Raw genomic sequence first — 20,220 nt, 5'->3', positions numbered from 1 at the left:
TGTATGGTAGAAACCAGAGCTCAAGTCATGGCCAATGAGAAGATCGAGCGCCTTGAAACAAGGTTGGATTTGTTCAAGGAACAATTAGAAAACATTTCAAAATCGCTTGAACAAGTCACCAAGAGAATGACAGGGTATCATCAGGAGGCACATCGTATTGATGAACACCTCGAAGGAGAATCTATCCATCATATTCACTTCCATGGAAATCACCAACATTCCCACCCTCGGCCACCCAAGATGGACATGTATAAATTTGATGGCTCTAATCCGGCAGTATGGGTAGCACAAATGGAACAATATTTCACCTTCAATGATATCCGCGATGATCAAACTAAACTACGTGTGGGAGCCCTTTACTTGGACCAAGAAACATGGCAATGGTGGTAGTGGCATGTGAAATGCTATCCTAGGAAAATAATGTGGAACGTGTTCTCAAAAGCCCTTTGTGACCGCTTTGACAAAGAATCTAATTTTTTGGGTCATCTCACTAAGTTCCTACAAACATGCACAATAAAAGACTACATTGTAGCCTTTGAGACATTGGCTTTCAGAATGGAAGGTCTATGAGATGAATTCTACTTGGAGTGTTTCATTAGTGGTCTCAAAGAGGCCATCCAAGCACATGTATGGATGCACCACCCACCCACATGGATAGATTCTTGCAAAAAAGTTGTCGAGGTAGAACTTGCCTTAGCTACCCAATCTACTCGTCCAAATTTCGTAGCCAGGGGGAATTCCACCCAGGCTCAGGGCCCTATGCAAACACTTAAGGTTGAAAAGGTGTCTCCAACAGAAATGGCTGAAAGGAAAAAACAAGTATTGTGCTACTACTGTGATGAAAAATACTCCCGGGGCATAAATGCAAGGAACCAAAATTATTTCAAATTGATGTTACTAGTCATAGCTCATCTGAGGAAGCCCCACCCCTTGGGGGGCTAGAGGATGACGTTAGGAAACCCAATAGAACAATGATCTCATAGCTACGCTAGATGAACCAGTTATCTCGCTACATGCTTTGGCAGGCATTTTTGCGCCCCAAACTCTCAAAATCAAAGGCTTTCTTAAACATTGCCCTGTAGTAGCATTGATTGATAGTGGAAACACTCATAAATTTATCCATAAGCAAGTCGCTAAAGCCATTCATTGTTTTGTAAGGGAAGTCTCTAATTTCCAGGTCCTTATTACTAATGGGGGGACAATGAAATGTGAAGCCTGTTGTGAAAACGTTAAACATCAGATGGGAGACTACCACCTAAAGATCCACATGTTTGTGATTAACATGGGTGGTTGTGACATTGTCTTGGGTGCTGAATGGCTTCGCACACTAGGCCCAATCACAATGGATTTCCAAGAGTTATATATGAGCTTTAAGCAAAATTACCACATTCATACACTTTGTGGACTCCAGGCAAGTGCTCCTTCTATCATCAGCTCACATCGAATGGAAAATTTGTTGAAAAAGGGCCATCATGGAGTCATTGCCCAGTTTGATGCCATCCAGGCCATAGAATCCACTACTCTTCATATTCATCCTAAAATGCAACAAGTCTTAGATTTCCACTAGCAGGTATTTGACAAACCTAAAGAGCTTCCACACTTTAGAGGGGAACATGATCATAACATCCCTTTGGTCCCAGGTTCCCAACCGCCTAATCTACGCCCATATCGATATCCTTTCGTCCAAAAGAATGAAATTGAAAAAATCATCAAGGAACTCCTTGAAGCAGGTGTTATTCATCCTAGCATCAATCCCTACTCATCACCAGTGGTCATGGTGCTAAAGAAATATGGGGAATGGTGCATGTGTCCAGACTTTTGGGCCCTCAACAAGCTCACTGTCAAAGACAAATTCCCTATTCTGGTTGTTGATGATCTACTTGATGAACTACATGGTGCTCAATTATTTACCAAGCTAGATCTTCGCTCTGGCTATCACCAAATACACATGAAAGAAGTATACATTCCAAGGTTTCCTTTCGAACTCATGAAGGCCATTATGAATTCTTAGTCATGCCATTTGGTCTCTGTATTGCTCCATCTACTTTTCAAAGCCTCATGAATCACCTAATGAAACCATATCTCTGAATATTTGTCCTCATTTTCTTTGATGACATTCTCATCCACAACCTAACCTGGGAAAAACATCTTCATCATGTAGAGCTAATCTTGCAATTGCTCCAAAATCACAAATCATTTGTCAAATTGTCTAAGTGCTCTTTTGGCGTGGAAGAAGTCTAGTATTTGGGACACATTGTGGGTCATGAAGGTGTTAGGGTTGATCCAAAAAAGATACAGGCAATGAAATATTCGCCCCAACCAAGAACCTTGAAGAGTTTGAGGGGATTCTTGGGTCTCACTGGCTATTATTGAAAATTTGTCTACAATTATGATCGCATTGCTAGACCCCTCACTAACCTTCTTAAGAAAAATTCATTCCTCTGGAATGATGCAACACAACAGGTGTTTGTGGCTCTCAAAGAGGCCATGTGTTCCACTCCATTATTGGCATAATCCAACTTCACCAAATCTTTTGTGATTTAATGTGATCCTTCAGGTACTGGTATTGTTGTTGTCTTAATGCAGGAAGGCCGACCCTTAGATTTCATCACCCAACAACTAAGTGGGAAACATCTGGGAAAATCTACCTATGAGAAAGAGATGATGGCCATCTTACATGCAGTAGACACCTAGTGACCATACATATTGGGGCAACATTTCCAAATCTTCACAGACCATCAAAGCCTCAAATATTTTTTGGAATAACGTCTATCCTCTCCACAACAAAATAAATGGCTGACCAAAATGTTGGGATATGATTATGAGATAATTTACAAGAAAGGGCATGAAAATGTAGTAGCAGATGCTTTATTGCACCAATTTGAGGATGAAAGCTTCTTGCTATCAATCTCTCTTTGATCCCAAAATATTTTCCTTGTGATGCATTAAAGAATTACATACTAAGCTTGCATTTAACCATGAAATTATAAGTGCATAAAAGAAGAGGAAGAGAAGAATAGAAATTCACGCATAGAAGACACAGGATTGATATCGGAGTTCGTCGAAGAGGGACTACGTCTCCGGGCCCTGCTTGAACTAGTGTGGAGGCCCTGTTTTCGTTAGATGTCAAAATAATGAAAGTACATAAAAAGTCAAAATGACGACCTTATACATCCAAAACTGAAGAAGCCCAAAAATTGCAAACCTCTGATGGAGAAACAGAAAACACCATTGAGTTCATGGCATCGAGAAATGCTGAAACCATATAAAATTTGTCGAAAACTGACAAAATGAAAATTTGGCCCCCTAGAGAGATTGCTCAGATCATGGTTCCAACCCCCTCTCTACACTGCTTAGGGTACCACCTGCACAGAGATTTGTGCCTACTCCTGGCCTCCTCCTTGGTGTATTGAGCAAATAGGTTCATATAGAGTTTATTGGGTGGATTAAACAAGGAATTTGTTTGGCGCGATGGTTAAGTTAAGCAAATCATTGAGGAGGGGTCGGGGGATGAAATCCCACCCCTCCCTTTTTAACATATAACAGTTGATTTATATTTTTGGGAGGCGGGTCCGTCGGTCTCGGTGGCTTGCTCCCCCCATACCCCATTGGCGCCGTTATAAACAAGTGAGGGTTCCGGGGTGGTGGGGTCATGGCCACCCACCCCAGCATATATATATATATATATATATATATATATATATATATATATATATATATATATGTTTGTGGTTTGGTGGGGGTGGCGGGGTCAAGGCCACCAACCCTAATTAAATGTTTTGTTATAGTGGTTGAGGGAGGGCTGACGGGGGTCGTGGCTCGTTGGCCCATAATTTTTTTTTTTTGGGTTTATATATTGGATATTGAGGGGGTGGCAGGGTTGGTGGCCTGCCACCCCAAAAAATATATATATTTTGTTTTATAATAAATGCATGGTCATTTTTGAAAAATCAGAAAATTGACCGAAGGAGACAATTTAAACAAGCCACAAATTCCCCTAGAATTTGGCCCAGGTTGGCCAGAATCTGGTGGCCGGATTTTGTCCAAATTGCTGTCTCCTTAAGCTTGCCCAGTCACCCAAGTCAACCATGAAATTTGACTACTCCTAACTTTTGCATACGGACTCGGTTTGACGAACCATTCGCATCACTATGATCACGACGACGAGACCTTCAATATGGACCTAGTTCGAGCACAATCCAAGCAATTTGATTTTTGACCCTTCCTAAGCCCTCTTGGACTTCTGCATGTGTCTGGAGCCACCTAGATCAATGCTTCCCATTGAGGAGCTTTTGGACCCCAAAATAATTTACACTTAGCACATTGTTTGTGTCCTTTTCAATCCACACTTTCAATCACCTACACACGAAACTAGTACATTATTTGCAATCATGCACACCACACATGACTTAACAACCCTTCCTTGCCAAGAGTTTATAGCACACAATCATTGGCCAAGGATTACATAAAAACTAATCAATACCTCAACTACTAATAAAGAAAGGCCAAAATATCATCGTTGCGTTTTGAAGTGATAGGAAACACACCATCACTTTTACATTTACTTGCAACGTATGATTTACAATGGTGGCCATAACAAGCTACAACATTAGAAAAACCAACTTAATAAATTAGACCACCGTGAATGGGGTGGATTCATTTGTTGAACATGTTCACCTTTCGGCTCCTCTAGCGATGTTTCCAGAGCATGGAGCATCGAACACGTGGTTTGTTGGTGTCCCTCTTTGTTGCAATGACTACAATGATTCTTTTTCCTCCAAACTTTCGGGGCTACCTTGGGGCGCTTTCCCTTGGTGTTCCTCCAATAAGTGTTCATGGAGCCCTCACTATCGCTGGACTATGAGGAAGGAGTTTCATCGTCTGTCGTTGGCTGGTTACTTGTTGTATTCGAGCTTTCTCCCATTCATTTTTTGGCGTATCTGAGTCCCGCACGATGCAGTAATTCCTGGACTTTGATGGGTTTTATGATGCTGAGGCCCTTTCCATGATACCCCATCTTCTTCAATAGTTTGGATCCAATCCCTATAGTATGGTTTTCAAAAGCGGTGAATTCATCATCATGAAAATCATATGAAATTGGAGAATGGCTTGTTCCCTCTAGATAACTATGCTGTCACTTTTCCAAGGCCTTATCCTTGGCTTGCAACTGGCATAGTAATCTTTTCTTTTCTTCCCTTGCCTCCTGTAGAAGCTTCCTTAGCTCAACATTCTCTGCTTGGATGTGGTGGTTGATCTCCTCAAGTTCTTGGAGTCTTGCTGCGGAGAGTTCCCTTTTCATTATGTCTGTTGAAATCCTTGATTCATTGCCAAAATTAGACCCCAAATCTATGGGTCCTCCTATCGTGATCCCAAGGGCTGCAAACTTCGTTTCATCACCGAAATAAGACCCCAAGTCAATGGGCCTACCTCATGCAAATCCTACAGCTATGACCTTCTCATCTTCCTCTGACTCAGAATCTTGGTTTTGCTGCATGGTGGTGGCAACCTTCTGCTTCCCCTTTTTGTCATTCCTTTTAGGTCTCAGCTCAAGGTGTAGCTTCCAACAATTTTCTTTGTCATGCCCCTCTTTCTCACAATGTGTACAAGAGGGCTTTTATCCCCTTCTCTTGGCTGCTGCTGTTCTCTTTGGGTGGTCATTTCGTCCATGTGTTCCCCTGTTTTCTAGATGAATGGCCTTTACACTGGCTGAGTCAATGATAGTAGGTTCAAACAATAATAATGAATGTCTAATGTAACTATGTAATGATCCAATGTACTTGGTTACTACTTCAGGTGAGTCAAGTGCAATGCCCAAATTAAGTGCTTGTTTTCTAAACTCCTCGGTAAAGCTCTAAACATCCTGACTCCTGCTTTGCCTTAAGTATTGAAAATCCATTAAGGCTTTTTGCTTATAACCCAAGGGATAAAATTGTTCTTTTAATGCAAAAATGAAACTAGGCCATGAGGAAAGAAGATTACCCACACTCTTACTGCTTCACAATTTTCTCTCCCACTAGACGAGAGTGGTGCCACTTAGCCGAAGAGAGGCCAACTGAATGTTTGCCTTGTCCTCTTCGATCTGCTGAATCCTGCAGTAGATCTCAATCTGCCTAATCCATTTATTAAGGTTTTCTGCAGTACTTTCACCATTATACATGGGAAGATCAAATTTGACATCTAATTTAAAGAAAGGTTTCTTAGATGCATCCCTTGAATTTCTATGATGATGGTGATGAGAGGAAGAATAACTTTCACTCGTGGAAGGAGAACGAGGGGGTTATTCTCCACCATTTCCATGCATTGACCCTTTTTCTTCTGCCATTTTCCCTTTTGCTTTCTCCAGCCTTGAAAGCAACTGACCGACATTTTCTGCCATTGTATAGAAGGTTTTGCGGAAATTGAGCTCCTCTTCATAACAAGCCTCTTCATATTCCATGCTCCTCCTTCGATGTGCACACCCCGCTTCGGGATCAAAAGACTTTAGTTTCCCTTCGCCTCTTCGGATCCTATTTCTTGTTAGCATACAAACATGTAATTCACATCTACAAGGACCAGCTCTAATACCGCTTGATCCCAAAAATATTTTCCTTGTGATGCATTAAAGAATTAAATATTAAGCTTGCATTTAACCATGAAATTACAAGTGCATAAAATAAGAGGAAGAGAAGAATAGCAAGTCACACATAGAAGACACAAGATTGATATCGGAGTTCATCCAGGAGGGACTACGTCTCCGCGCCCTACTCGAATTAGTTTGGAGGCCATGTTTTCATTAGATGTCAAAATAATGAAAGTACATCAAAAGTCAAAATGATGACCTTATACCTCCAAAATTGAAGAAACCCGAAAATTACAAACCTTTGATGGAGAAACAAACAACACCATTGAGTTCGTGGCATTGAGAAATGCTGAAACCATATAAAATTTGTCGAAAACTGACAAAATGAAAATTTGGCCCCCTGGAGAAATTGCTCAGATCATGGTTCCGACCCCCTCTCTGCACTGCTCAGGGTTCCACCTGCATAGAAATCCGTGCCTACTCTTGGCCTCCTCCTCATCACTCTGAGAAAATAGGTTCATATAGAATTTATTGGGCGGATTAAACAAGGAATTTGTTTGGCGCGATGGTTAAGTTAAGAAAATCTTTGAGGAGGGGTCGGGGGATCAAATCCCACCCCTTCCTTTTACCATATAATAGTTGATTTATATTTTTGGGAGGTGGGTCCACTGTTCCCAATGGCTCGCTCCCCCCATACCCCATTGGTGTCGTTGTAAACAAGTGAGGGTTCCGGGGTGGCAGGGTCATGGCTGCCCACCCCACCATATATATATGTTTGTGGTTCGGTGCGGGCAGCGGGGTCATGGCCACCCACCCGACCATATATATATGTTTGTGGTTCGGTGGGGGCACCGGGGTCATGGCCACCCACATATAATTGAATGTTTTATTACGGAGGTTGAGGGAGGGCCGGCAGGGTCCATGGCCCGTCGCCCATAATTTTTTTGTTTTTTGGTTTATACATTGGATATTGAGGGGGTGGCAGCGTTGGTGGCTCGCCACACATTTTTTTTTTGTTTTTGTTTTATAATAAATGCATGGTCATTTTTGAAAAATCGGAAAATTGACTGAAGGAGACAATTTAAACAGGCCACAAATTTGCCTGGAATCTGGCCCAGGTTGGCCAGAATCCAGTGGTCGGATTTTGTCCAAATTTCGGCCTCCTTAAGCCTGCTCAGTCACCCAAGTCAACCCTGAACTTTGACTACTCCTAACTTTCGCACACAAACTCCGTTTGATGAACCGTTCCCATCACCGTAATCACGATGACAATATCTTCAACATGAACCTGGTTCAAGCACAATCCAAACAATTTGATTTTTGACCCTTCCTAAACCCTCTTGGACTTCTGCATGTGTTTGGAGCCACCTGGATCACTCTTCCCATACTAGATTGGATTGAAGAAGCCTGCAAGGAATAGTTTTCACACCCTCTCTCTCCCAACTTATTAATAACTTGAGAGAAGATCCTAATTCCTTAGTCGGCTACTCTTGGAAGGATGATATTCTTCACTACAAGGATTGAGTAGATATATTTCCGACATCCACCCTCAAAACTCACATTTTGGAAGAGTTGCACTCATCTCCCACTGTAGGGCATGTAGGATTTCATAAGACTTAAGCTCACACTCGTCATTCTTTCTTTTGGATGGGCATGAAAAATGACATTCTTACTTTTGTAGCTGAATGTGATGTGTGTCAACATGACAAAGTAGAAACAGTCAAGTTATCAGGCACCTTACAACCATTTCCAATCCCTGCCTCCATCTGGACGGACGTTTTTATGGATTTCATTATTGGTCTCCCAAAGTTTGGAAGCAAATCCATCATCATGGCGGTTGTGGACAAACTTTCTATATGCTCATTTTTGTGCTCTACCCCACCCATTTACCCCCACTTTGGTGTCTCAATCTTTCATGGACCAGATCTTCAAACTCCATGGCATGCCAACTTCCTTTGTGTTTGATCGTGACCCAACTTTCACTAGAAAATTTTGGCAAGAAATTTTCAAGCTACAAGGCACCCAACTCCAACTAAGTATTGCCTATCATCCCCAAATTGATGGTCAAACTAAAGCAGTCAACAAATGTTTGGAGACATACCTAAGGTACTTCACTTCAGAAAAGCAACATCAATGGGTATAGTGGCTACCTTTAGCTAAATCGTGGTATAATACTAACTATCATGAAGCCACCAAGATGACTCCATATGAAGAGACGTATGTCCAACTCCCACCTTCACCTATTTATTATATCCTTGGATGCTCTAAGGTGCAAGTAGTTGATCAACTCCTATAGAACCATGCCGCCATGCTAGCTCATCTCAAAGATAATATCCATCAAGCTCAGAATCAAATGAAGAAACAGGTAGACCAACATCGTTCAAAGCACACATTTCAAGAAGGGGATTAGGTATTCCTGTGGTTGAAACCATATAAGCAAAGATTACTCAAAGAAAAGGGTTGCCATAAATTAGCTCCAAAATTCTATGGACCTTATCAAATACTTCAGTGCATTGGAGTAGTAGCCTACAAGCTAGTCTTGCCCCCAACTTCAAAAATCCATCTAGTCTTCCATGTATTAAGCCTCAAGAAAGTGGTGGGGAATAGTTGCAGAATTCGAAACAGTCTACCTGAATTGGATGAGGAAGGTTCACTCTAGCTCTAACCAAAACATGGCCTCGATACTCGTGAAAGACCTCAGTGTGGCTGCACGATCAAGGAAGTCCTTGTCAAGTGGAAAGACACCTCTCCAGAAGATGCGACCTGGGAACCAACCACTATTCTTCAGTAGTTTCCGCAGCTTCAGCCTTGAGGACAAGGTTGCTTTTGATGGGGGAGGGCATGTTAGGGTCCAACCCTAACCCCTTTATTTATGTAATAAGCCCAATAGGATTGAGTCATAGTCATAGCTAGTTAAAGATTCAATAAAGCACATATTAATAATTCTAAGTGGTTGATCCACATTTGAGAAAGGGACCACAGTTAGTTGCAAACAGGCCATAATTAATAAATAAAGTGGTTAACCCATGTTATGCAAAGGACCACTAGTCATTAGGTTGTTGAAGGTCATTTAGCTATAAATAGTCGTAGTTAGAAGGGAAATATCATCGAGTCTTATTTTGTAATCGAGCTCTGCTCTACTGGAGGTTTCCCCCTCGAAGAGGCAAGTGAAAATTGCATTTATCTCTAAATAATAAAATAATTGTTGTTTTTCTCATTTTATTCTATGTTTTGGGTTGTATTTCTTCGCATATTTGGTATTCTGGAATTTCTCGTAGGTCAAGAGCATAACAGAGGAGGTCACCAGATCAGTACAATGGCTACATGGATCTGATGAGCGAGAGTGTAGAGGTTGAGCCATCCTCATTTGAGGAAGCAATGCAACAACCTATATGGGTTGATGCCATGGTTGAGGAGTATGACTCCATTATCATAAACAATGTTTGGGAAGTGGTCCCAATACCAACAGACAAGTTAGTGGTGATTTCCAGATGGCTTTACAAGGTAAAGCAAGCAGCATATGGTAGTGTGGAGAAACACAAGGGCAAATTTGTGGCCAAAGGTTTCTCTCAGGTGGAGGGAATTAATTACGATGAGACCTTTGCTCCAGTAGCAAGGTACTTTTCAATTAGATCTATTTTAGAACTGTGAGCACATATGGGATGTATTGTCACTCACTCCTTTATCAGTCTTCAATTGCCTCAAATACACAAAATAAGTGAAGTTTGATGCCAATTTTTGAGCCACATAAGCTATTAGAGCTTAATTGCACCCTCTCCATTGCGTAGTGCTCAGAAAGAGCTTTCCAATGGTATATGGAAGTCCAAAAATGGACTCCTGGAGTAGAAGTTAAGGCATTTTGAAGTCTACCTTGGAAAAGCCCAGCAAACCAAGAAAATGACTAAGTGTTGAGGTAAATCGCAATCGAGACCTAGGAGGCTTATCGCAATCGCAAATTGGGCTTTCCAACAGGCAAGAAACATGGGCGGAATGAAAAACAGTGATTTTCCGATCGCATATCAGTAGTCAGTGGGTCCAGGCACAACATATATTGTAGATCGGTTATCAACAGAGTCCCAAGGCTCACACTTGAGGATTATCGGTGGTTCCTAGCGCCAAAGGCTGATATCACAGTCCTGTAGTCTCATGATTTCAACGATCGGCAGATCGACATGGTTCACAGTTTAAAATACTGGCAAACCACTGATCATGCGATAAAGTGGTGCGTCATCGGGGGACCAAGAAAACCAAATACAAAGGAAATGACCAACAAAACAAGGGTCGAGCCTCCCCTTTCTCCACGTGATGGATTCGTACATCTTAGCAACCCCGTATCCCACAATATATTGACATCGACGGAGTTCCAAACTTGATAGACTATGCGAGGGCCGATATTGCGATATAGTGTTGTATCACCGGGAGAGGGCTGAAAAGTTTAACACAGGAAAGGCTTACAAAAAAGGGCTAGGAAGGCCCTTTTCTCTCTCCTCTAGGGGACCATGTTGCAGCCTCTGATTGGTCCTCTAAGCTGACAGGGAAGCTAACATCAGCAGTGACATGGCAGTATGGTTGATGACGTGGCATAGGAAACATGTCACCCGGTTTCAGTGTTTTCAGGGGTGACATGGGGCCATTTTCAGATGCCATGTGTCACCACTCACAGGGTGACATGTGGAAGTGATGATGTCACCCCGCATATCACCAATCGTAGCTATTAAGGGGAAAAAGATTATGACATTCATGCATAGTGATTGCGATGTTCGGGACTCCTCCTTGGATGCGATAAATGACTAGGGTAGGGTCTATATGGACCTCGCGTCTGGACTATCGGCCCGCTCCAAGGAAAAGGGTAAAGTAAGGTTTAAAGCGTCGATATGTGGATTTTTGATAACAAAGGAATAAGGCCCCCGCATAGCTGTTGTTTGGTCAATTTAGTGTGTCCTAAATTGCTATTTAAAATGTCAATCCGAGAGTCGTAAACTGCTGAAGTGAAGTGCACTGTATATGCAAGATAACCAATTTCTTATTTCTTTGTCGTTTTTGAGTTTTTGGTTTGTTTTTGGGTTTATCTTCTGTTGACTCCCTAATGTGAGATGGCAGAATTGAAATTCAAGTATGGATGGCAATGGTGATTTCTACAATGATTTTCCAAACTTTAAAGTTCTCAAAAAGGCTACAAAACTTGCTGTGATGAAATTAATTCCCAATAAAAATGTACCAAAACAGTGAACTAGTGACAATGAAGCCCAGTATCCTTACTGTTGAAATAAAAAATAAAATAAAAACTGAACTCAAAGCAATTCAAAGACTGTAAGCAAAGCAAACTAAATCACACTACTTCAACTCATATTCTGACCCCTCACCTTTCGACTCGCTCTGGCTATAGGAGGTAATCATAAACAAATTGAGTAATCTGATATCTAAATTGCAAGAAATGAAATTGCATAAAATGAAACTAAGATTAAACTACTCATTCATACTTCAATCCCTGAAAATGACATAATTAATCTAATCACTAACTTGCAGGAAAGTAAACTAAATCATACTACATCAAATGATATTCTGATTCCTCACTATTTGAGTCGCTTGGCTATAGGAGGTAATCATAAACAAATGGAGTAATATGATATCTAAATTGCATGAAAGTAAATGAGCAAAATAGAACTGAAAGAAATGACAATGCTGGAATTAAAACTCAGAAAATAAATCAGCAGAAAGGACAAGATGATTTCATGTCATTAGTCATTAAAACTATGTAAATTGCCCAGGCTGCCTACAAGAACCTGAAAGAAAAACACTGATCAGTTAACAATCATGAGAAAGCATAAAAGAAAAGATGGACAACAGTTAACATGAATATCAAAACAGTGTAATATATACAAGCAAATGATTATAAAAGCAGTAACATAATGAAAGCAAGTAAGAAACTATACAGTAGATACAGAGCCTTGGTGTACAGGGGCCCTCTACAACCTCGGCCAATCAATACTCAGTCACAAATTAAACTTAAGAACGTTGTCTTCTCATATATTAAAGTGCAGTCATAAGATAAACATGTAACACGACACAGTGGCTTGTAAAAACAGTCAAGATTACATATAAAAAGCTAGCTATCAAGCGTATGATAACGCGTTATTTATAACTGAAGATTCTATAACTGATTCCTAAATTCTGCACTGCCAAACAAACACGTAAATATCCACGTCCTAAGATCTAGCAGTATGGTAGCCGTGACAAATAAATCTATGGAGTGGTGGTTGTTCGATTTGGTTCACGGATTGATCCACAGGTGTTAGCACACCTCCGGAGATTGAGGAACTTGCCACACAAAACTTCACGTGGTAAAAACAGAGTCGTGCCACCACAAAACTCTTGGTTTGACCACTCCTTTGACCGTCCTTGACCATGGCTGTTAGTGAGTGATTTGGCTGAACCAAGGGGACACGTTCCATGTACATGTCATTTGCAGCTTGCCCATGTGGCCGGATTCTCTAGTGGACACCTGTAACATAGTCTTCAACAAAATGGCTGCAGAAACTTGAGTTGGTTGCGGAAAGTGAAAAGTTTCCGCAGCTGATTGAACAAAAATCTAAATCAAACAGCAGTCACAAGACATAGTTAGGAAACCATTTTATAAGCTCTTTTTAAACTAATATGCAATGATTTGATAGCTTGGTGGGTCAAGTAAATGGAAAATAAGGCTGAAAAGGTGTATAGGGAAGATGCAAGTTTGGGACTCAACAGCTGTTGAGAGTCTTGGCGCTCAAAATACTAAACCCTTGGTCCCAGCCCCCAGTTATATTGAGGAATGTCACACAAGGGGCTATAATGAAGGGAGGCTAAGGGAGAAATGAAAAATGCATGTTTCACCTATTTTAGAGGTATAAAGGCCCACGACTGAGAGATTTGGCTGTTACACTATAGCGAGGCACTGATAGTGCAGGACAGAGCTTTAAATGGGTGGATGGGACGACAATTGTAATAGTTAATGAAGCATGGCACAACTGTAGAGTAGTATGGGGGGACTGAGGAAGATTTAATGGAATGGAATGATGCTCCACTCCCTCTACACAAAAAAGGACCGCTTGGGCACACACCTTTCCCACTCCACTCCCTATTCCACCGAATAGGTCACTGAGGCAGTTAAGGCAGAATTGACAAAAACCGGCCAAGCAGCAAGTGAAACACATCATGATAGGGACGTGGCTTGATTAGGGGCCTCCACTGGAACAAAAAGGGGACACCTCCTCCTTTATCTCTTTGTTTTCTTTCTGTGTTCATTAATTTCTGTTTATTTCCAAGAAGGGATTCGATCCTGATTGTAATCTTTTTGGGGAAGCAAAGCCTTAGACTGACCAAGACAACTAGTCTAGCATGACAGTTGGGGCTCGGGCTCAGATATTTTGTAGACTATAATTCCAGCTCCCCCTCCTCTTATAAATAGGGGGAAGAAATATTATACAAGGGTTCCGAAATTTCTCACATGTGAGGGTTGAACTCTGTGATACCATATTTTGGCTCATAACTCTGTAAGTGAATGACTGTTATCTTAGATTGTATTAATTTACACAGGAAGATCTTTAGACTATCACATAAATGGTGGTGATTCCTCCTTCTTAGCATTACAGTATGTTTTTCCTTCTATTAATTCCATTATGTTCATATTCTTCTTTGCATGTGTGCTACAATAGCTGCTAGAAATTATTTCATGCTTCCTTACAAATCCATGTGTATTGATTTATTAATTCATAATGCCTATATGAAGGGATGAAGTATGTCTTTAAACTTCTCTATAAGAATCATAGCACCCATCCTCTCCAGTCCATTAATTCCACTTGTAACAAAAAAAAGTGTAGAATTTCCCATTACTTGCAGCTCTATGTGTTCAAGATAGAATTCTGGATGTTTTGGGCTCTATATGATGAGTTATGCTTTCTCCTAATCCTCTTTCATTTACTCAACAAAGCCTATTAAGCTGTAATCCCCTTTTAAGTAATCGGCCTTCGTTGTTCTATGTGATACTACTGGGAACTGTGTGTGTGAGGGAGTACCTGAAATCCATAACTCATACCTTTGGAGGAATGAACCAAGCCCCCTCATTATCTTTCATTATGTGACAATTGGAGTGCTGCAAACCCCTCACATATAACTTTACAAGAACTCCTCTATTTAAAATGTCTTAGGCACTGATCTACAATCAACCCAGAGGCTGTCTCTAGGGAGCTTCCTTATCTCCTGCTACACTTGTGCTGTAGGTGAAAGATTTAGCGACAATAGGATGGAAGATTCATCAGATTGATGTGAAGACAACATTCCTCAACAATATGATTGAGGAAGAGGTGTACATTGAGCAGCTGGAAGGATTTGAGACCTTCAACAGAGAGTTGCATGTGTGTAGACTCAAGCAAGCACTGTATGGACTGAAACAATCACCTCGTGCTTGGTACACTAGGATTGGAAACTATTTCACCGGGTTGGGCTTCACAAAAAGTGAAGCAGATGCAAACCTTTACCATATTGTGATTGAAGGTAAATTGTTGATTATAGTATTATATGTCGATGATTTGATTCTGACAGGTGATAAGAAGCTGATAAAATCTTGAAAGACAATTCAATATGAATGACTTGGGGCTCATGCATTACTTTTCTTGGTATGGAAGTATGGCAAGGACATGAAGAACTATTTGTCTCTCAGGGAAAGTATGCAAACACGATACTGAAGAAGTTCCACATGGAGAGCAAAAAACCCATGGAGACTCCTCTGCGAACTAATTGGAGGAAGGAAGATGCTACTTCAGGAGAAGTAGTGGAGGCTACTATCTATAGACAACTTGTGGGTTCACTTATGTATTTGGTGAACACATGACCAAACATGTATTTTGCAGTGAACCATCTTTGTTAAGCCAACCAAACTTTATTGGAAGACAACTAAACATGTGTCAAGATGCCTCAGAGGCACTACTTAGATTGGTATTTGGTACAGACAAACAACGGGAGTGAAGCTTAAAGGACTCACAGATGTGGATTGGGCAAGGAATCCATCTGACAGAAAGTGCACATCAGGAGGAATCTTTAGTATTGTGTCAAAAACAGTTTCTTGGTACAACAGGAAGCAGAGATCAATTGCACTTAGTTCAACAAAATCATAGTACATGGCTGCAGTCAAGCAACTTGTGAGGTTATATAGATGAGGAAGATCATTGTTGGGTTATTTGGTCAGCAGATGGATCCTACAGTGATTTACTGTGATAATCAGAGTCGTATCAAACTCTCTAAGAATCTAGTTTTTCATGATCGGTTCAAGCATATTGACATCCGGTATCACCATCTATAATATTATGTTCAGAGGAGAATCATATTGATGGAATACATTCCTACAGAGGAGCATGATGCAGATATTTTCATAAAGGCATTGTCAAGATGTAAATTTGAGTTTCACAGAGGCAGGATTGGGGTAGCAAATAACCCCTTTCTTGTTGAGATGGAGTGTTGAAAATGGAACAAAAAAATCCTAATTTAATTATGTCCTTGAATTAAATTAGGAATTTAATTGTAATTGTAATTCTCATAGCAACTTGTAATAGTTAAATAAGTTAATTTGACTTAGTTGGCTTAGTTAATTCGAGTTGCAAGTCTATCTAGAGTCATGTAGAGTGGTTCCTAATTTTTAGGGGCCTAGGTTGAGTTTATTTTCAGTTGTAGTTATTTAATTCAGTTTAACTGAGTTAAATTTAGTTAAACTAGTTCCAACTGATGGAGGAATTAGTGGGAGATCTAGTAGTGGGGTGTAACCAACACTACTCAACCAATAAACTAAAGATTCACTCATAATTAACTCATGCATGTTTGATCAGAGAAATACCTAGTTGAGATTGGAGTTTAGGGATAGTGTACTATTAGCTATATAATCATCTGAATTATACAAGTGGTGCATGCAATCAGAGGAAGGCCTATGAGGATTGCGCAGTTCATTATTGTGGAATTTCCCAATTAATTATGGGCTAATTCCTTAGGAAATTGTGCAAGGAAATAAGAGCTTGGAAGGAATCACATTTGGCTAAGTATGGGTTGGAGCTTGTTTGTGAAGCAATGAGATAGATTGAGATAGTTGTCTGTATGATCAGGCTTAAGAAAAGCATTGTAATCTTCTCATATTTTTTGGTTAATGCAATATACAGATAGTAGGGGTTTTTAGCTCTGGCTTTCCCCAAAAAATCTTTGTGTTATGTGTGATTGAATTCTTTCTTTTCTATGCTTCGTGATTTCATTGATAATTTATTGTTTCCTTTGATGATTAGAGTATATTCAATTCAATTGTTTTAGCATATGGCAATCTCAGTTTGAATCTACAAGGAATTTCTACAGAGGATCATTCAGAATGGAAATTTATTATTTATTTCATATAATAATTAATTTATCTATTATATATCTAATATTACAACATATGAAAACAAATGATAATCATATTAAATCATATCAAAGTGCATAAACAATAATAAAATTTCAAATATGTTACAACTAAAATGTCATTCCAATGATGTAAAACATTCAAAAATTCCAATAAACATTAGTTTAAAAGATCATAAAAAAATTGCTATACAATTTAACTATCAATTGTAATTTCTATTACATAAGCTTAAGTACAAACCCTCTCCATTTTGTGTTATATATGATTATGTTTTCCTTGAAGATATTTTGAGAGTTAACTAGTCTATATGTATTCTTCTCTTATATTTCAGAAGTGAATATTTTTCTAGGACATTTTAGCACTCCTTAACATGTATTGGTACACACTAGAATGCCTTGGAACTTGGCATGAATTAGCACCAAGCACATTTATGCATGCTTGGCACACATTGGCACTCCCTGACACTCTCTATCACACCGTGGCACTCATAAGTAATCCATGGCATCCCTATTATTCATTAATTTCCATGCATTTTAACCCAGTGCTCCCTTGTGTTGCCCTGATGCTCCTCGATACTCTTTAGCTAGCACAGATTGGCATGGATTGGCACCTGGCATCCATTGGAATTCTTGGGATGCACCATGATGTGTCAGAATTACTTGGAACTCCATTTCACATTGGAATTCTGTAGAACTCCCTGGCGTACATTTGCACACCTTGACATTCCCTAGCAGTGCCTGGCACTTAATGACACACACTGACATGCATTGTCACTTGGAACTAGGCACATATTGGAAACTAGTGTTCACCAATTAATTTTTTATCTTCATCACTACAAGAGATGTATGCATAACCAACATTAATTTTGTTGGAGTGAAATCATAGGTACGACCTTAAGCTATTTTCCATCTTTGGGATTTAACCAGTTGTTCGTGTCATTAAACCGCGTAAATAAGTGATGAGGAAAATCGTAGGTGTGTGAAACTATTAAAAGATAAAACTAAGTTGTATCTTGGTGAGGAAATAATCATTGATCAAATGTAAGGATTGGCATGAAATATTTGATACGAAGGTTATATGGTTGATATATTTTAGGGGATAACTTAGTGAGTTAGATAGAACAACACTAGAACGCATTACTAGGATATACACTACATTTCCACACTCAAGTGAAGGGATTGTCAATGTTTCCTTTCAATTTTGAGTAGCTAGATGTAGTAAAGGCGTTGAAGATGAAATGGTTATGGGGTTTTTTGCTACACAAAATATGTTGAATAAGAAGGGATGATGTTGAGAAACACTAGTTCACATGCAAATAAATCTGGGTGATGAAGCAAACCCCAGACGACCAAGCTAAGATTGCACAACTTGAAACAACGTTCCGAGATAGAGTGTTAACTTGGTATATGAAAGACAAAGAAAATACCCTAGCATGTAAAACTAGGAACGTGTTAGAGATCAAGGACCCCATAGACCAAGTGCCTATCATTATGAAGATTTTTTTTGACTCGTGGGTTGCTTTGAAGCATTGAATACAATTATTTTTAAAGTAAACTGATTCTAAACTTTAACTCAACTTGTATAGATTTATGTACATACAGACTGAAATTGAATTTTTTAGAAAACAAACTCAAACCTTTCCAAACTTATTTAAATACATACTAGAAACTAAAAACAACTCAAACTTGACAATCACTTATCTGAATCTTAGGGCCTTCACTTCAAGCTTTAAATTCTTCAAACTGTCATCCACACTTGCATGCCTTTTTGAAAGAAAACATATATATATACAATGAAATGTGAAGACTATATTTCAAGAGAGAAAATGTTTCAAAAAACATCCATTTACTAGACCTCCACTTATCAACAACCCATTTAACTTCCACAGAATAAATGTGGTTTTTCCATGAAATACAATGATTTTATAGGTTCCCTTCTAGAGATGATCAAATTTTCCATGTTTTCCTCTATCTTCAACTTGAGCATCCCATTTTAATACCAAATCATGAACTTGGAAATAATCTTCCTTTACTTTTAGACACTGACAAAATATATGGGCATACACTGTTAAAATCAAAACAGTGAAAACACTGCCAAAATATCTGGTAGCGCTTGTCAAAAATAGATTAAAGATCAATGCTACCAAAATATCTAGCATCATTATATTTTGATGCTCATTTTAATATCTCTGCTACTTCTAACAAAATGCCCATGTTGCTTGTTTGAATTTGTTTTTCTCTTTTTCTTTTCTTGGCTTTGGGGCCCTATTTTTCTCCTTTATTCTTTTTTATGAGTTTTCTTTTTCTTCGAGGAACTCAAAGTCTCCTCTTTGTTGATTAGAAAATCCCTCACAGGTGTATCATCAAGATCAATGACTTGTTCCTTCAAGGTTGGGTTCTGCTGCAATTTGAAATTGAGCCTAAGCTTATTCGTGGGCCTTGTATGGGGTTTTCTCATCCCATACCTCTTAGTTAAGATAACCTCTTTTTTCTTATTTCTCTGTACAGGTTTGGATGATTTGGTTTGGTCTTGTAAGTTTTTTGCTTCACTGAGTTTAACCCCTAAACCCTCTTCATGTTTATCATTGCTAGGATTATCATTAGGGTAATGCTATGGAAGCTTTGGAGGTTGCTCTTGAGGGGAGGCCAAAAGTTTTTCCTCAAGAAGTCTCTTACTTTTTCTTACATAAACCTTCTCTACCACAAGAACTGAAACAATATTTTCAATGTGTTTACCCAAATAATCTTTCGTTCTGATTATCGTAAGGACATAAGAGGTTGTTTGTTCTGGAGAAAGGTTGGGAACCTTTCTCTATTTCCTTTTCTTGCTGGATTTAGGTTTGGCAGAAATTGACTTAACAAACTCTCCCCAAAATAGGAAGTGCTCCCATGTTCTACCAATTTTTCCTAGGTAATTAACAATTAACATTTTAATTAAACCCTTATGGAAAACAAAATGAGGAGAAGAAGAAGGTTTCACATGAATTTTAGCGAACATCTTACTGATACTCTTCAATAGAAAATAAGGCATGTTCATACGAACCTGCCTAGCCAAATGTGCGAGAAATTTGAAGTGGTACATACCCATTCGATCATAACAACCTTCACAAGTAAAGTACCATTAAATAACCTTGAGAGTTTCGCTCCATGTGGGCTTGAGCTAAGACCTCTGAACTGCTTGTCGCCAATCCTTGTCTTTATGCTCATCTTTTAAGAATAAAGGGATATCAATGCCAACCAAGGTTCGATTTTTA

The sequence above is a fragment of the Pinus tabuliformis genome, chromosome 8 (genome assembly GCF_031772625.1).
Source record: "Pinus tabuliformis cultivar Carrire ecotype Pingquan chromosome 8, CPIR1, whole genome shotgun sequence".
Lineage (NCBI taxonomy): Eukaryota > Viridiplantae > Streptophyta > Pinopsida > Pinales > Pinaceae > Pinus > Pinus tabuliformis.
The sequence above is the reverse complement of the archived record's forward strand: the minus strand, read 5'-3'. Positions refer to the sequence as shown.